This window comes from Sus scrofa, chromosome 15 (genome assembly GCF_054392235.1).
Source record: "Sus scrofa isolate SSC_HxYL_T2T_F1_AM1 chromosome 15, Sscrofa_HxYL_maternal_Yorkshire_Landrace_v2.0, whole genome shotgun sequence".
Lineage (NCBI taxonomy): Eukaryota > Metazoa > Chordata > Mammalia > Artiodactyla > Suidae > Sus > Sus scrofa.
In genome coordinates, this window is record NC_139397.1 from 74,765,377 (window position 1) to 74,783,396 (window position 18,020).

General features: G+C 40.4%; 1 protein-coding gene across 3 annotated transcripts in view; it reads left to right on the top strand.

The window, feature by feature from the left end:
- ARL6IP6 (ADP ribosylation factor like GTPase 6 interacting protein 6) overlaps window positions 1-13,002 on the top strand; it is an 85,157-nt gene extending 72,155 nt beyond the window's left edge. For all 3 annotated transcript variants that reach the window (XR_014829017.1, XR_014829018.1, XR_014829019.1), the window contains one exon: window positions 11,318-13,002. The gene's annotated coding sequence lies outside the window, so the exon portion shown is untranslated. The remainder of the gene's footprint in view (window positions 1-11,317) is intronic.
- The last annotated feature ends 5,018 nt before the right edge of the window (window positions 13,003-18,020 follow it).

The following is an 18,020-nucleotide window of genomic DNA, read 5'->3' on the forward strand; positions in this document are numbered from 1 at the left end:
AGGAGAGAAGCCATTTTCTCCAACTTTATTATAATCAATTTTCTAGACATATATATAAGTCTTTTATTTGGATTTTCTAACAAACTGTATACACACAAATACACATTCATATGTAGTTTCTGCTTGGAAAGTGTTAAGTTGTTAGAAAATAGGTAGATCTGATAAATTAAACCATGTTAGATTTTTCTCTTCTCAAACTTGAGCATGCTTTTGCTTTACTCTAGTGCAAACCCCACTCCCCTTCCATTGAACACAGAGGTGTTACTAAGCAAGCGCTCGTGTGCCCATGGCACAGAAAGCCATTCTTAGGTAATGGGTATTTGCAGCAAAGTGAGGGCTCATTTGCAGGGAGAACAGGCAGCTCATGCTTAAAAGGCCTGAACCCTTCAATGACTTTCAGGTTAGGGTTTTGTTTTTTGTTTTCCTTTTTACAGCTGCACCTATGGCATATGAAAGTTCCTGGGACAGGAGTCAAATACGAGCTGCACCTGCAACCTGTACTACAGCTTGCGGCAACACTGGGTCATTAACCCACTGAGGGAGGCCAGGGATTGAACCCACATCCTCACAGAGATGTTGGGTCCTTAACCCTCTGAGCCACAATAGGAGCAGCCAGGTTAGAGTTTTTAAAGAGAGTGTTAGGGGATAGGGTTTTAGGATATGTGATCAACTGATGGACCCTCCTCTGATTGGTTGATGGTGAGGTAACAGGGTGAGGTTTAGGGAATCTCCATCATCAGCCTTCTAGTTCCAACCAGTCTGGAGTCTACCAGCTTGTGGTAAGCATATAGTCAGTACCCTCTACCAGTGGGGTTCTTGGTTTCTGCAGAACAACTCAGAGATATGCATCAATCTGTGTTCCTTTAGGAGGAACTAGAAGTCTTGTGACTCTACTGTCCTAGTCATTAACTGCCTGAGCCTGCTCTTTTGAACTCGAGGAAGGCCTGTGGGCTTTTATACCCAGGAAGTAACCCCAGGGTCCTGCTGGGTTTCAAAAGGATAGGAGGGTAAGCCATCCTGGGTCATCTGTACAAATTGTTTCTCTTTATTTCCCATGTGTCTTTTTTTTTTTTTTTTTTTTTTTTTTTTTTTTGCTGTGCCTGCAGCACATGGAAATTCTTGGGTCAGGGATTGAATCTGTGCCACAGCAGTGACCCAAGTTGCTTCCATGACAACACTGGATCCTTAACCCATATCCTTATGTGCCATAAGTCCCATATCTGTCTTGAAGGTAATAAAAACATCTTTCCTTTTCCTTTTTCCTTAGAATTTTGTGTCTAATTTAAAGACATGCTCAATAAGCATAGGAATCTTAACTAAGATGAAAATTTCTATTTTAAAAAGGATATGAAAAAATAGAATCCCTTACTGGGAACTCTTAACTCAATTACTTTCACTCTATCATAGTTTCTGAGGGCGCCAGCTGTGTTTTCCTTGTGGTAAAGGCAAGCAATTTGAGTGAATTAAAGAATGTTTGCAGTTGATATGTACAGAGCTGTCCTTAGAAGTGTACATGGTATTTTCAAGATGATAGGCTCTAATAAGTGTTTCATCTTTTCAGTGGTAGGACTGATAAAATGCTATCTTTTTTCTTTTTCATTTACGATGAGAAAACTAACACGGTATAAAATTTTATATAATAATATCTGTACCAGTTTTCTAGGACTACTATTGCAATGTACCATAAGCTGGTGGCTTAAAATAGCAGAAACATATTATTTCACGGTCCTGGAGGTGGAAGTCTGAGATAAGATGCTGGCAGGATTAGTTCTTCCTGAAGGCTACAGGGGGAAATTTTTCCGTGCCTCTCTGTCATGTTCTAGTGGTTGGCTAGCAATATTTGGCTTTCTTTAGCTTGTGGACACATTGCCCAACCTCTGCCTTCGTCTTCACATGGTATTCTCCTTATATGCATGTTTGTGGACAAATTTCTCCTTTTTATAAGGACTCCAGTCATAGTGGTCCAATATGACCTCACTCTAACTTAAATTTTTTTTTTTTTTGGCTGCACATGGTGTGTGGAAATTCCCAGGCCAGGGATCAAACCCATACCACAGCAGTGACCAGAGACTTTGTAGTGGCAACACAGGATCCTTAACCCACTGAGCCACAAGGGAACTCCTAATTTAATTCATTACATCTGTGATGACACTATTTCCAAATACTGTCAGATTCTGAGGTACTAGGGGTTAGGACATGAATACATGAATTTTGGGGATAGACAATTCAGCCCATAACAATACCACTTATTGGATACCTTCCATATGACTTGGTCAAAGCATAAGCACATGATCTGAAGATGTTTTTTAAAAAATTTTCGCAGTATTGAACCAATAGCACAATCATGAAGTGTGACGATTTACTGCACTCATTACTCAGTGTCAGAAAGTGCCTCATGTTCTTGTGGTCTATTAAATACAAATGATTTCTTTTTCTTTTCTTTTTTTTTTTTTTTTGTGTGTGTGTGTGTGTTTTCTAGGCCTGCACTCGCGGCATATGGAGGTTCCCAGGTTAGGGGTCGAATCAGAGCTACAGCTGCCGGCCTACACCAGAGCCACAGCAATGCAGGACTGAGCCATGTCTGTGACCTACACCACAGCTCACGGCAACACCTGGTCCTTAACCCACTGAGCAAGGCCCGGGATCGAACCTGCAACCTCATGGTTCTGAGTCGGATTCGTTAACCACTGAGCCACGATGGGAGCTCCATGCACACAGTCTAAGACTATCATTCCCTTATTATCACAGCAGATTTCTTTGGTAACCACGAGTGCCTATTTCTTCAAAGTTCTTGTGGCAGTGGTGAAGAGTAGTGTATTACCCTGAAGCCAGACAATTACTGTACCAGACAGAGTATGGCCATGAGAAAAATTGTGTTGGTACCACTGAAGCAGCTCCTGCCATGTCAAGCTAGGGACATCAAAGTCAAGGCTTGCTCTGGGGGGAGGTCAGAAGACAAGCTATCTTGTATAGATTGTTTATTTTCTTCTTTTTTCCCTCCCTCTCCCTCATTTCCTAGGTCGAGCAGAATAGGTAGGGATTGTTTCCTTGATAGTAGGTGTGTTTAGATTAAGACCTAGGGCAGAGATGGCACTTTGCCTGTGGCACTAATAGTCTATCTGACTTTTCCAACTTGTTATCAGACAGGGATGATACATGCCGAAATATATTCAGAGTGTAATACAAAATAATATGTATACCCAAAGTTATGAAATAAATTTCCCCTTGACTAATTTATTTATTCATATATCCATCCAACATTCAATGAGAACCTCTGTAAGTTAAGGGTGAAGGCCAAAGGGCTTGGGATATATGCATGAAATATATATATATATATATAATATCCAGTTATAATCTGGATTCTATTATTAATTAATTATATGATCTTGGAAAGCTTCTTTAATTTTCTGTTTGATCATTTTGAAACTTAGTTTCCTTATCTGTATACATTTGAAAGAATAAGACTGTCAGGATGGATTATATCATACATCTTGAAATGACAAAAGTTTGTTTCCTGCTTATGCGACATGTCTGTCATTGCTGGCTAAGTTCTCTACACTACATGGGCTGCCCTCCAGAAGGACAGATCAGCCAACATTTGGGACATTTCCCATTACTATGAAAGAGGTAAAAATAGTGCTGGAGGAGTTCCTGTCGTGGTGCAGCAGAAACAAATCCAACTAGGAACCATGAGGTTGCAGGTTTGATCCCTGGCCTCGCTCAGTGGGTTAAGGATCCAACATTGCTGTGAGCTGTGGTGTAGGTCTCAGATGTGGCATTGCTGTGGCCGTGGTATAGGTCGGCAGCTATAGCTCCGATTCGACTCCTAGCCTATGAACCTCCATATGCCATGGGTGCAGCCCTAAAAAAAGCAAAAAGCAAAAAAAAAAAAAAAAAAAAAAAAAAAGAGTGTTGGAAAGGCATTAAAAACATCATTTTTGCTTATAACTTTGGCCAGAAACAGTCACTGACCTCACTCAACCACAAGAGGTCAGGAACTGTGGCGCTACCATGAAGAGCTGTAAAGACCTCATAAACGACACGCAGACTGTCACAAATACCCTTCTACAAAGTATAAAGAAAAATTTCATGAGATTATGTGTGTGCATGTGTGCACGCACACACAAATATATGAAGGGGTAACAAGTAAGAAAGCAGTGACTATGGAGAGCTATTGCCAATTACCTTGATTGAACAAATTAATATATAATTATTATATCTGTTTATTAAATGGTCTTAAGGGAAGTGGGCTAGTGTCCAAATATTATCTAATTTAACCTTCATGCTATCCTACAAAATGAGTTCACAAATGAGGGTATTAAAGCCCAGGAGGATTACGTGAGCTGCCCAAAATCACACTGCTTGGCCAAGGGCAGACTGATGCCCTGGAGACAATACTAGAAAATTCTCTGAAGATTGGTATCGTACTTCTTGCTGAGTGATGTTAGGGGTGTGGGCTTGAAGTGAAATTTAGTATATTTGATAAATATAAATAGTCTTAACTGTGGATTTGGGATGGTGTTGGTATGATTTCTTTGTTGTTATTTGTTTTTCTCATTGTAAAAGTGGGTTAATAATAACCATTTCACAAAATCTTTTTGAAGTATGTGATATTAATTCTAAGTTTTAAGAATAATACTGTCCATACAGTAAACACTCAAAAATGTTCACTATCATTACTGCATTAAATTTAATTGGTAACTAGAAAGTACAAATGAAGTGGTAAAAACTACTGGTTTCCTTATAGATTCCTCTGTAATCTCTGGGCCTGGTTGCTACCTTGTCCCTATAAGGAAGTGAAGATGTTTCCATAAAGTCAGAGTGATTCATTGTAGCAGCCTATCCTGTGTGTAGAATTCTCCCCTGCTTAAATTCCTAAGCCAGCTGAAGCCATCTGTCCCATCCACAAGAACTTGGACCTCTTTCAGTGTTCAAGGACAGAGACATATCACTCCTCAGAGGGAGCAGGCTAACCAAGAAATTGTTGTAAAATTGCATTTCCTTGGAAAGATATTCCATGTTCCTGGATTGGGAAAATCAATATTGTAAAAATGGCCATACTACCCAAAGCAATCTACAGATTCAATGCAATCCCTATCAAATTACCCATGATATTTTTCACAGAACTAGAACAAACAATCCAAACATTTATATGGAACCACAAAAGACCCAGAATCGCCAAAGCAATCCTGAGAAACAAAAACCAAGCAGGAGGCATAACGCTCCCAGACTTTAAGAAATACTACAAAGCCACAGTCATCAAAACAGTGTGGTACTGGTATCAAAACAGACAGACAGACCAATGGAACAGAATAGAGAATCCGGAAATAAACCCTGACACCTATGGTCAATTAATCTTTGACCAGGGAGGCAAGAACATAAAATGGGAAAAAGAAAGTCTATTCAGCAAGCATTGCTGGGAAACCTGGACAGCTGCATGCAAAGCAATGAGACTAGAACACACCCTCACACCATGCACAAAAATAAACTCCAAATGGCTGAAAGACTTAAATATACGAAAGGACACCATCAAACTCCTAGAAGAAAACATAGGCAAAACACTCTCTGACATCAACATCATGAATATTTTCTCAGGTCAGTCTCCCAAAGCAATAGAAATCAGAGCAAAAATACACCCATGGGACCTCATCAAACTGAAAAGTTTTTGCACAGCAAAGGAGACCCAAAAGAAAACAAAAAGACAACTTACAGAATGGGAGAAAATAGTTTCAAATGATGCAACTGACAAGGGCCTAATCTCTAGAATATATAAACAACTTATACAACCCAACAGCAAAAAAGCCAACCAATCAATGGAAAAATGGGCAAAAGACCTGAATAGACTGTTCTCCAAAGAAGATATACAGATGGCCAACAAACACATGAAAAAATGCTTAACATCGCTGATTATAAGAGAAATGCAAATCAAAACTACCATGAGATACCACCTCACACCAGTCAGAATGGCCATCATTCATAAATCGACAAATAACAAGTGCTAGAGGGGCTGTGGAGAAAAGGGAACCCTCCTGCACTGCTGGTGGGAATGTAAACTGGTACAGCCACTATGGAGAACAGTTTGGAGATACCTTAGAAATCTCTACATAGAACTTCCATATGACCCTGCAATCCCACTCTTAGGCATCTATCCAGACAAAACTCTATTTAAAAGGGACACATGCACCCGCATGTTCATTGCAGCCCTATTCACAATAGCCAGGACATGGAAACAACCCAAATGTCCATCGACAGATGATTGGATTCGGAAGAGGTGGTATATATACACAATGGAATACTACTCAGCCATAAAAAAGGATGACATCATGCCATTTGCAGCAACATGGATGGAACTAGAGACTCTCATACTGAGTGAAATGAGCCAGAAAGACAAAGACAAATACCATATGATATCACTTATAACTGGAATCTAATATCCAGCACAAATGAACATCTCCTCAGAAAAGAAAATCATGGACTTGGAGAAGAGACTTGTGGTTGCCTGATGGGAGGGGGAGGGAGTGGGAGGGATCGGGAGCTTGGGCTTATCAGACACAACCTAGAATAGATTTATAAGGAGATCCTGCTGAATAGCATTGAGAACTTTGTCTAGATACTCATGTTGCAACAGAAGAAAGGGTGGGGGAAAAATGTAATTGTAACATATACATGTAAGGATAACCTGACCCCCTTGCTGTACAGTGGGAAAATTAAAAAAAAATAAAATAAAATAAAATTGCCAGATATCTTCAGTGTAAAAAAAAAAAAAAAAAAAAAAAGAGAGAGACTCCACAGTAATTCAGGGAAGACTAGAATGGCAACAGGAAAATGAGAAAAAATTAAAAAGGAACCAGGATCTCAAAAAAAAAAAAAAATTGCCTTTCCTGTTCCTCCTGCCCAATCTAGAGTTAGGATGAAATCTACCATGGCAGCATTGATCTGTGTGTGTGTGTGTGTGTGTGTGTGTGTAACCTTCCCAGGAGGCAGTAGTATGAGGCAGTGGTTGTCCAGACTCTGGGACCAAGTTTGCCTTGTTTACTCCCTACTTGTGTGATACTAACCCTGGACACCGGTTTCTTCAGTGGTACCATGGGTGTGACAGAAGTGTGCAAAACCCTTAAGAGTATTGCCTGGCACATAACAAGCACTTGAAAACTGCAGCTCCTCTAACATAGCTGGAATTCTAACCCAGGTGTTTATTGAACATCTACTGTGTGAACAAGGCCTGTGTGGTTTCTGCTCCCACACAACTCCTATTCACGAACTGGTTTCAGGGTCTTTCCATAAGACCTCAGTTGTTATGCAGGAGGAGAAAGGCAATCCATGATAACTAAAGTCACAAATGTGATTTTTAACTAATATTTCTTAAATGTTATTAATCTCCCTCACTGTAAAACTGGCAAACAATAAGGAAGCATTTAGGATGTCATGTCAAAGCCCCTCTCTGTTTTCTTTACTCTCAACACACACACACACACACACACACACACACACACACACACACACACACACACACACACATATCTATATTTAAAAATAAACCATGTAGGAATTCCTGTCATGGTTCAGCAGTTAATGAATCTGATTAGGATCCATGAGGATGCAAGTTCTATCCCTGGCCTCGCTCAGTGAGTTAAGAATCCTGCATTATTGTGAGCTATGGTGTAGGTCACAGATGTGGCTTGGATCCCACATTGCTGTGGCCGTGGCATAGGCCAGCAGCTCTAGCTCTGATTCTACTCCTAGCCTGGGAACCTCCATATACCGTGTGTGTGGCCTTCAAAAGACAAACAGACAAACAAACAAATCCTCACCATATATGTGTATATATAAACATATATATTAAAAAATATATTTAAATATATATTATATACGCACATCTATATAGTAAAAAAAGGAAACTGTACTACATACAACATATTGTATTTTTACTTCATTTTTACTTAAGTGTATATATATCAGAGATTTATCCATGTTGATACATATGTATCTAGTCCATAATATAACTATAGCACAATTTTTAAATACTCCCTGTGAATATTTAGTTTTTTCCCTCAAAAAAAATTTTTTTTTTTTTGCTTACAAACAGTACTGCAGTGGACATTTTTTGGTACATATGAGAATGTTTATTTAGATTAGAATCTTAGGAGCTGAATTGCTGGATTTAGGGATATATTCATTTATAAAGTTTTGCAGACACTAATAATTATCTTTTAAAAGGGTTTTACCAACTTTTACTCCCATCTGTATGTATTTATAGTATATAATAATGCCTGTTTCCTTGCATCCTCTTCACAACTTCCTGTTATCAACCTTTTACATATCTGCTAATCTTTGGAAAATAAAATTTTATGGCTGCCTTAGTATGTATTTCCCAGATTATTCAAGAACAGAGAATAATTTCTTACGTTGATTACCTGTATATTATTTTAGTGTACTGATCATTCGTATCTTTTGCCCATTTTCCTATTGGATTGTTAATATTTTTCTTATTGATTTGTAAGAGCCCTTTAAATATATAGAAATTATTTGTTATATAGGCTGCAAGTATTTTTTTATTACTCAATGAATTTATTACATTTGTAGTTGTATAATGACCATAACAATCCAGTTTTGCAGGATTTCCATCCCATAACCCAAGCACATGCCCCCATCCCCCAAACTGTCTCCTCCAGAGACCGTAAGTTTTTCAGTGTCTGTGAGTCAGCATCTGTTCTGCAAAGAAGTTCTTTCTGTCCTTTTTTCAGATTCCACATGTAAGTGAAAGCATTTGATGTTGGTGTCTCATTGTCGACTGACTTCACTAAGCATGATAATTTCTAGGTCCACCCATTTTGCTAAAAATGCTGGTATTTCATTCCTTTTAATGGCTGAGTAATATTCCATTGTGTATACGTACCACTTCTTGATCCACTCCTCTGTCGATGGACATTTAGGCTGTTTCCATGTCTTGGCTATCGTATATAGTGCTGCAGTGAACATTAGAGTACATGTGTCTTTGTGAGTCATGGTTTTCTCTGGGTAGATGCCCAGGAATGGGATTGCTGGATCAAATGGTAATTCTATTTTAGTTCTCTGAAGCATCTCCATAGTGTTTTCCACAATCCCACCAACAGTGTACTAGGGTTCCTTTTTCTCCAAACCCTCTCCAGCCCTTATTGTTTGTAGACTTTTGGGTGATGGCCATTCTGGCTGGTGTAAGGTGGTACCTCAGAGTGGTTTTGATTGGCATTTCTCTAACAATGAGTGATGTTGAACATCTTTTCATGTGTTTTTTGGCCATCTGTATGTCTTCTTTGGAGAATTGTCTATTTAGATCTTCTGCCCATTTTTGGATGGGGTTGTTTGTTTTTTTGGTGTTGAGCTGCAGAAGGTGTTTATAAATTTTGGAGATTAATCCCTTGTCAGTTGATTCATTTGCAAAGATTTTCTCCCATTCTGTCTTTTCGTGTTTTTTTTTTTTTGTTTTTTTTTTTTTGTCTTTTTGCCATTTCTTGGGCTGCTCCCGCAGCATATGGAGGTTCCCAGGCTAGGGATCTAATCAGAGCTGTAGCTGCCAGCCTATGCCAGAGCCACAGCAACGCGGGATCTGGGCCGCATCTGCCACCTACACCACAGCTCACAGCAACGCAGGATCGTTAACCCACTGAGCAAGGGCAGGGATCGAACTCGCAACCTCATGGTTCCTAGTGGGATTCGTTAACCATTGCGCCAAGACGGGAACTCCTGTCTTTTCGTTTTGTTTAGGGTTTCCTTTGCTGTGCAGAAACTTTTAAGTTTATTAAGTCCCATTTGTTTATTTTTGTTTTTACTGTCATTGCTCTAAGAGGTGGATCTGAGAAGATGTTGCTGTCATTTATGTCAGAGAGTGTTTGGCCTATGTTTTCCTCTACGAGTTTTATACTGTCTGGTATTATATCTAGGTCTTTAATAGGTTGCAAGTATTTACTCTAAGTTGCTTGCTTCTCTTTAATATTGCATATGGTATCTTTTACTAATACAGAACTTAAATCTCCTGTATTAAAATTGGTCTTTTCTCATGGCTTCTGGATTTTGTATGTCAATTTGGAATATCTTCTCTATCGAAATAAAAATAATTCTCCATATTTTGTTCTATTAATTAAATTTCTTTTCATAGTTTATTTTTAATTTTATTATTATTTTTTATTGGCTATGTTATGTTGGCAGCATGTGGAAGTTCCTGGACCAGGGATCAAACCTGCGCCACAGCAGTGATCCAAGTCATGGCAGTGACAACACTGGATCCTTAACCACTGTGCTACAAGAGAACTCTCCATTGTCTATTTTTTAGGCAAAGTGGAATTAACTTTCGCATAGGATCTGAGATAGGGATCTAATTTTATCTTTCCCTAAAGGATTAGTCTCTTGTTCCAAATTCAATTATTGATTTGGAAATTTGACCTTAGTTACACACACCTTAATGGCAGTTAGGACTGATCCTCCCTCACTGTTCTCTTTCCAAATATTTTTGGCAATCTTGTGCTTTTTCACTATGAACTTTAAAATCTGATTTTTAAGTTACATAAACTATTCTTTTGGGATTGCCCCAGACGTATTGATTAATTGGGGAAGAATTGACAACCTATACTATTGAAGTTTCACGTTTGGAAAGATGATATATTTTTCATTTATTCTGGTCTACTTTTATGCCCTGCAGTCATGTTTGATAGTTTGCTTTATGTAAGTCTTATATAGTTCTTTTTAGTGTTATTCCCCAGTATTGATGAGTTAATTACCATGATTTGGAATGGAATACATGTCCCCATTGCATTTTCTGATTTAATATTGTTCATATATAAACTTTATTTTTGTTGTTGAGCTTGTAACACTGGCTTTGTAGATTTTCATATTGGTTTTAACAATTTTTCATTTGCTTTATTTGAATAGTTTAGGAGAAAAGTGTAGAATTTACAAATATTAACAGTTTTTTTGTATAGCCATTCTTACCGGGAAAATAGAAACTACTTTAAGTATTTACTACAAAGGGAATTTAACATGGGAAGGTGATTACATAGGTGAGGGGCACTTGACAAATTAGATCAGTAACCAAGAGATAACCCAGGGTTATTAATAGCGGGAAGCCACAGACACTAAACTGAAGAGATAAAGAGAGGAGGTGGGAGTACTAGAGCCTGGGGAAAAGAGTCACCCCAAAGAAACTGGAAGCATGGTGGACCAGTCCAGTGGGAGTCATGTAGGAGACAAAGCTGCTGCCCGAAAAGCCATTCAAAACTCAAAGGATGTGGAAGAAATATCTAGCCTTCTCCCTTCCCTCACCCTTCAATCCACCTTCCACCAGGCTTTCCACCTACTGGATTCAGCTGGATATCAGGTGAAAGTGAAGCACGGGAAATGCACCCTGCAGTGGCTGGCCTTATGATACAGAGCAATGCATGAAGTGTTTCAAGAGTGGATCTGAGCACAGGTAGGTCTAGGATTGTCTTTCCAATATTCATGCCTCTAACTTCTTTTTCTCATTTTATTGCACTGGTGAGTACTTGCAGCACAAATTTGAAGAGTGGTTGGGATAGGAAGTCTCCTTGCGTATTACTGATTTGGTAGGATTAATTCTAATGTTTCAGCCTTAAATAGGATGCTTATGATTGCTTATAATTACTATTTATCAAATTTAAAAAATAAAATCCTTTGTAGCATATACTGAGATGATTATAAGATTATATATATACACACACCCATGTATACATGGTAATTTACTATATTAGTGTAGTGAGTTGCAGTCATAGATTTGCTAATGAGCAAAGGTGAATCAGCCTTCCAATGTTTGAAAAAAACTTACTTTGTTAGAGTGTATTGTTCTTTTTGATAAAGTGCCATATTAGATTTCTTAATATTTTATTTAGGACTTTTGTATCTATCTACATAGGTGTTATGAAACTAGAGGATTATGCTAGCCATGAGAATGGCTTAAGACTATTTTTTCTATACCTTGTATATATAAAGTTTTACTTGTCTTTGACTGTTTAGAACTTACTTAAAATCTGATGTTTGATGCCTTTTTAAGGGGTAGAGTTTTCATAACCTTTCCTAGTTCTTCCATAACCATGCTTTCTTTCCTTCCTTAGCTACCTGCTAAAAGTTGCTTTAACAAAATTTTGTCTGGTCAGGAAGGCAGGATAGTTTATGGGCATCTTGGTTTCTGACTCCAGCCACCTGCCTTAGAGACATAGCCCTTGTGCAGTTGGGGGAAGTTGCATAACTAAGATGCATGTTCTAAAACTAATGATTTGCATAGGAGAAATATGTTCCTCATTAGGTTTCAATTTGGAAAATGGTGTAAAGAAAGATTTTTCACGTTAGAAGCCACTAATTCCGTTATTTCAGGGATATATGTATCTGATTGAAACTCACTTAGAAGTAAACAGTGGTATCAACTTAGCCAAGGAAATGCTGTCTTGGGGAGAGTATCCCAGAAATCTTTTCAGATGTGAGGTGAGAAAGTGCTATTATATTTGGATAGAAAGTGGGCCATTCCCAGGGTGAGCTACTTTAGCTAATTAAATCCATTTTAAGACCAGAAGTCCTTTTGTAACCTCAGAACCCCAAACTGGCCTGTCTCTAACAAAATATACCGAGTTGCTTTTCAGAGACAAGAGAACCAAACCACCAGTTATGCAGCTGAAGCATACACAGAGGAGAAAATCTTGACCTCAGACAACACCCAGAACAATTTCTACGCCCACAAAGCCAAAGGAACAGGACATGACCAGAATGCCGGAACACTTTCAGATGTGAAGGGTCCTTTGTCCTGGAATATCTGGGGCTGAAGCCCCTTTACGACGCCTTACCCTAAAGGGCCAAGTTCCAAAGCCCTCCAATGAAAACCTGCCAAACCAATGCTTGTGCAAAATAACCCTCCTCTCCTAACTCATAAAAGTTTGACTGAACCCTGGATAAGACAAACTTGAGCTGTGCTCCCTGTATCTTTGCTGGTTGATCTTGCAATAAAGCTTTTTCTTTCTCAAACGTTGGTGCCATAGTAAGAAATAGCTACTTTATTCTTACGGAGCAATGATCTCTCCTGTCCAAAGCCAAGGGATGGGGTCTCCTAGAGAGTTGCTAATATCTGTGCGGGTATCCTCCAAACAGGGAAAGCTAGCATTTTGCTATTCAAAGAATGCTTAATGTGCTGTAGAACCTGCAGGCAGAACTTGAATATCTTTAGAGTTGTATGGAGAGAGAGTTCTTGGAGAAAGTACTGTGAAACTATAAATTCCCTTATATTGTAGGGTGATTACACAGATTTTGCCCAACCTGAGATGCTTCTGAAAGTGCAAGGGGACACTATAATTATCTCTGGCCAACAGTTGTAAAATAGGACTGTAAAATAGGTCAACCGGGATGTCTGATTACTCTAAATTTACTTTAATAAACTTCATCACAGAGAGCATGACATATGCATGTTAATTAGTTTTAATTTACTTACCCTATGGGTAATTAGTTAGTATCTGAAGTCCCCTAATTCAGCATGCACACTCCAAAGTAGCTAGTTAACATCTGAATGACTGACTAATCAGGAACCCACTCTCTGAAGGCACATTGGCTTCACTTGTCTTTGTAATTAGCATAATGAATATTAGAAAGTTTTCATTAGTTGAAATCAGTGGTGTTCAAGATGTGTGGATAGACCAATAATATTGGACAGCCACTTTCTCCTTTGTATCAACAGGATATAAGTACTCAGGAAATTCAAGAGCCTAGGCTATTTGAAATGGCCCCCTAGGTTTGGGATTCCAAGGAAATTGAGACTGTTTTCGATTTCTTAAATGGAAGATTTTCTTACTTGACTCTGATCAGAAGGCAACTGTATATCATTGGATCTGCTTCAAGAAAACTTTTCACACATGATTAGACAGAAAGCTTGAATTTTATGAAGCCCACAGTGCAGGTTGTAAGACTGTTTTCCCGAGTGTGTACGGGTAGCAAATTTGTTGTAGTGTACCACATGGTAGCAAAGTTGAGGGGAAGGATCTATTTAGTCCTTAGTTCCTTTTTTAAAAATTAATTAATTTATTTTTAATTAATTTATTTTTTGTCTTTTTGCCTTTTCTAGGGCTGCTCCCTCGGCATATGGAGGTTCCCAGGCTAGGGGTCTAATTGGAGCTGTAGCCTCCAGCCTACACCACAGCCACAGCAATGCGAGATCTGAGCCGTGTCTGCAATCTACACCACAGCTCATGGCCACGCCAGATCCTTAACCCACTGATCAAGGCCAGGGATTGAACTGCAACCTCATGGTTCCTAGTCGGATTCGTTAACCACTGAGCCACGATGGGAACTCCAGTCCTTAGCTACCTTTAATTGTGGAGACTACAGGTATCTTCTAAGGAGACTACAGGTATTTGCTTAGGCCAGTGTATGTCACTTGTCATTTTCAGCTTCCTCTCCACTGTGGAAAAGAAAGGATGCTTGACATTAGTCCTCTGAGATCTGGGAGTACATTGGAACCTAGAGACAGATGCTCATTGGGCTCTGGAGATTTCTAACATAGGGAGGCTAACACATGCTTCCTAAAGTAACTGTGCTGTAATGCATATAGGAGATGGAGCAGGGAGTGGGGGACAGCAACTGCTAAGATGGCCAATTATCCAAGATTTCTGAACTTGTAGAAGAAGATTCCAAATGAAGAACCCAGAGATTATTGGAGGGTCAGAAGCCGAGGTGTGGGCTAGAGAAGGGGTGAGGATTGTAGCAATGGAAGGTCCATGAGAGACACAGCTGTCATTCTAAAAGGGACTTCTTTGATAGAGGAAACAGAGTGAAATTTTATGTCCTTCCAAAAAACCATGCACAATGATTATGCAGTAACCACTGAATCATTAAGAGGCCTTCAGCACTAGTTTGCAGAATGGGAGCAAGCAGGTAGGGGTGGAGGAGACTCTTTCTAATACTGGAAAGTATTCTCTCCATGACTCTTCCTCCCCATCTCTCTCCCCTGACCCCACAATGGGTCTTAGAAGAGGAAGAGGGAATACATGTCCCAGAGCCTATTTCTTCCTCCCCACTTCAAGCTCTTAGAAACAGAAAGATGGATATATTACCAAATATTTTGTAGATTAATCAGTGTTTCATCATTGCTGGGCTGTACTCTGCAGGCCAACAAAGCCTGTGCTTGCCTGAGTTTAAGACTGAAGAAAGAGCCCTGAGTCAGTGACAGAGACATCAATGGTTTAATGGATGCTGGAGCGTACATGTTTGAAGAAAGGTTCTGGATCGACACCCCGTCCACCATGTGCTGCCGATGGTGAGCAGGACAAAGTGACAGTCTTGGCTCCCAAGAGGAAGGGATGATTGCCATTTATAGGGGGAATTGACATCAGGTTGGCTCATTAGTAACCAGGGAAACTAGCAAGGAGCACGCCCCTTATCCCCTCCCCCTCTGATAAGAGCAATCACTAGCTGGGACCAGGGGCAAATATATAGGAAGACCAGTCAAGTTCATAGAGTACAGGTGAAGCAAGCACTGGTTGGGCAAGAGATGAACAGAGAGCAAGGAAACAGCTACCTCGAGAGGCCTGACCATGCAATGATGTACTAAAAGAAGAAACTGATCAAATTCCAATTGTTTATCTCTGTTCTTTCATTTGTTCTAGAAAAACTCTTCCCTAACTTTCCTTTTATGTATGGTTTAAATTAGTATCTTCAATGAGACTGCTACCATCAATTAAGGGAAATCCATGGGAGTGTTGTTAGATTGTTTCCACTGAGGGAAAATACTACTGGTTTTGGTGAAGTTCAATGCCCTACAATGTGCTGCAAAGTTCAGCCTACCAAAGAATTGTACCTTGTCTTCCATGAGACTCTTGAATGTCCTGCTGGATATGTAAGTGAGAAACTCTGTGAACATCTGAGCACAGAACTTACCTAAATGTGTTCGTGTGTGTGTCTTTGTGTATTTGTGCATATGTTATGATGCATGATTTTAATACACACCCAGTTTTTCAGGAATACTACTACCTTGCAAATCAAGAAAAGTTGGTGGCTTGTTTTCACTTTGAAATTTTCTAAGAGAGCACTTATCTTTTCAGAAAATTATATCATTAATGGCTATACCACTTAAGGCATTTGAGAAGCCAATGAAATCTACTAGTATTAGTCTGTCTTTATAGCTATTGCAATCTGGTGATTCTAAGGTTGGCACAAGCATCTGATTTCCTCATTAAGTGTTATAGTATAGTCAAGGCTGAACAGTTATACATTCAAATACTATTCAAATGTTATTCACTTTTTTATAATTAGGGTTTCCAGGCTTAACAAATAAAAACATAGCATGCCCATGGGAGTTCCTGTTGTGGCACAGCAGAAATGAATCTGACTAGTAACCATGAGGTTGTGGGTTCGATCCCTGGCCAAGCTCAGTGGGTTAATGATCAGGCATTGCTGTGAGGTATGGTGTAGGTTGCAGATGTGGCTTGAATCTGGCATTGCTGTGGCTGTGGTGTAGGCTGACACTGATTCGACCCCTGGGATCCTCCATATACCATAGGCACGGCCCTAAAAAGCAAAAAAAAAAAAAAAAAAAAAAAAAAGGAAGCCCAGTTAAATTTAAATTTCAGATAAGCAACAAATTAATTTTTAATCTAAGGCCTAAATACAGTTTATTTACTTGGCAACCCTATTTATAGTACATTTAGGGAATTTCATTGAATTGCTTGAAATGTGTATAGATAGGAAATATAATCTAATAATTTAATTTCTGGAAATTAAAGGGATATTATCCAAAATCCATCATAAGAAGGGATCAGAGGAGCTAGATAGAATTTAAAACCGCTGGCGAGGAGAGAGGACAAGATGGCGGAGGAGTAGGAAGACACGCTCGCCCTCTCCCACAAACACAACAAAAAAAGCACATTTACAGAATAAATGACTCGCACAGAACAGCAACCAATCGCTGGCAGAAGAACCTAAACTCCAATAATGGCAAGAAATTCGTGACATTATTGGGCAGAACAGGAGAAAAGAGGAGAGTGAGAGAAGGCGAATCCGAGCGAGACGGGGGCTCCCGAAAGGGAACTGTGGAGGAGAAAGGGATCCCGCACCCTGGAAAGTCACCTACCGGGCGAAAGATCAAACGAACCGGAGGAATCTCCAGATGCAGAGAAGAGTGTAGCAGTAAGTTGGAGTATGGAAAAGCCGATCAAGAACCCAACGGACCATCTGAACTACGGGCAGAGTCACCAAAAATTGAGATGCCTGGGTGGGGGCTGGGCACCGAGACCTCGCCTCCGAAGGTTAGTCCCCGAGAGGGAGCCGGGGGACGCCTGGGTGGGGGCTGAACACCGAGACCTCGCCTCTGAAGGTTAGTCCCCAAGAGGGAGCCGGGGGACGCCTGGGTGGGGGCTGAACACCGAGACCTCACCTCCGAAGGTTAATCCCTGAGAAAGGGCCGGGGGACGCCTGGGTGGGGGCTGGGCACCGAGACCTCGGCTCCAGAGATTAGTCCCCGGGCTAGGGGGGCGGGGCAGAGCGGAAACTGCTTGGGAGGTCTAGAAACCATTTGACGGGGCAGAGACTGCCTGGGAGACTAGAAAACAAAGCTGTCGCAGAGGAAGGGAGCAATACTCCAGGAGTGGGGAAGGGGAAAGCCACATCAGAGGGAACCTGGGAGAAGAGCCTGGTCTGCGCCCGTGCTGGGGAGCGGAGAGAAGAAGGGGTGGGTTCCCATAGAATACCCCCCACGCCACAGCAAGCTTACAGGCCCACTAGCTAGCAGAAAGCTGTGCTTCCCAGTGCATCCCCTCCCCCCACCCCCGCCACCCCCTACGCTCTCGCCGAACCTGGGGCTGCCTGCCATCCAGGAGGGCTGGCCTCAACAATTGCCTGAAGCCTACCACCGCAGGGGCTCTCCCTGCACAGGCCTGCTTGCCCTTTGGAGGGGCTACACTTCCACAGAGCAGCACCAAACACCACCAGCCCCCTAGAAAAGGCCTGCAGCCCAGAAAAGCTAGAACAAGCCTAGCCAGGCCGTGAATAGATCGACCTAA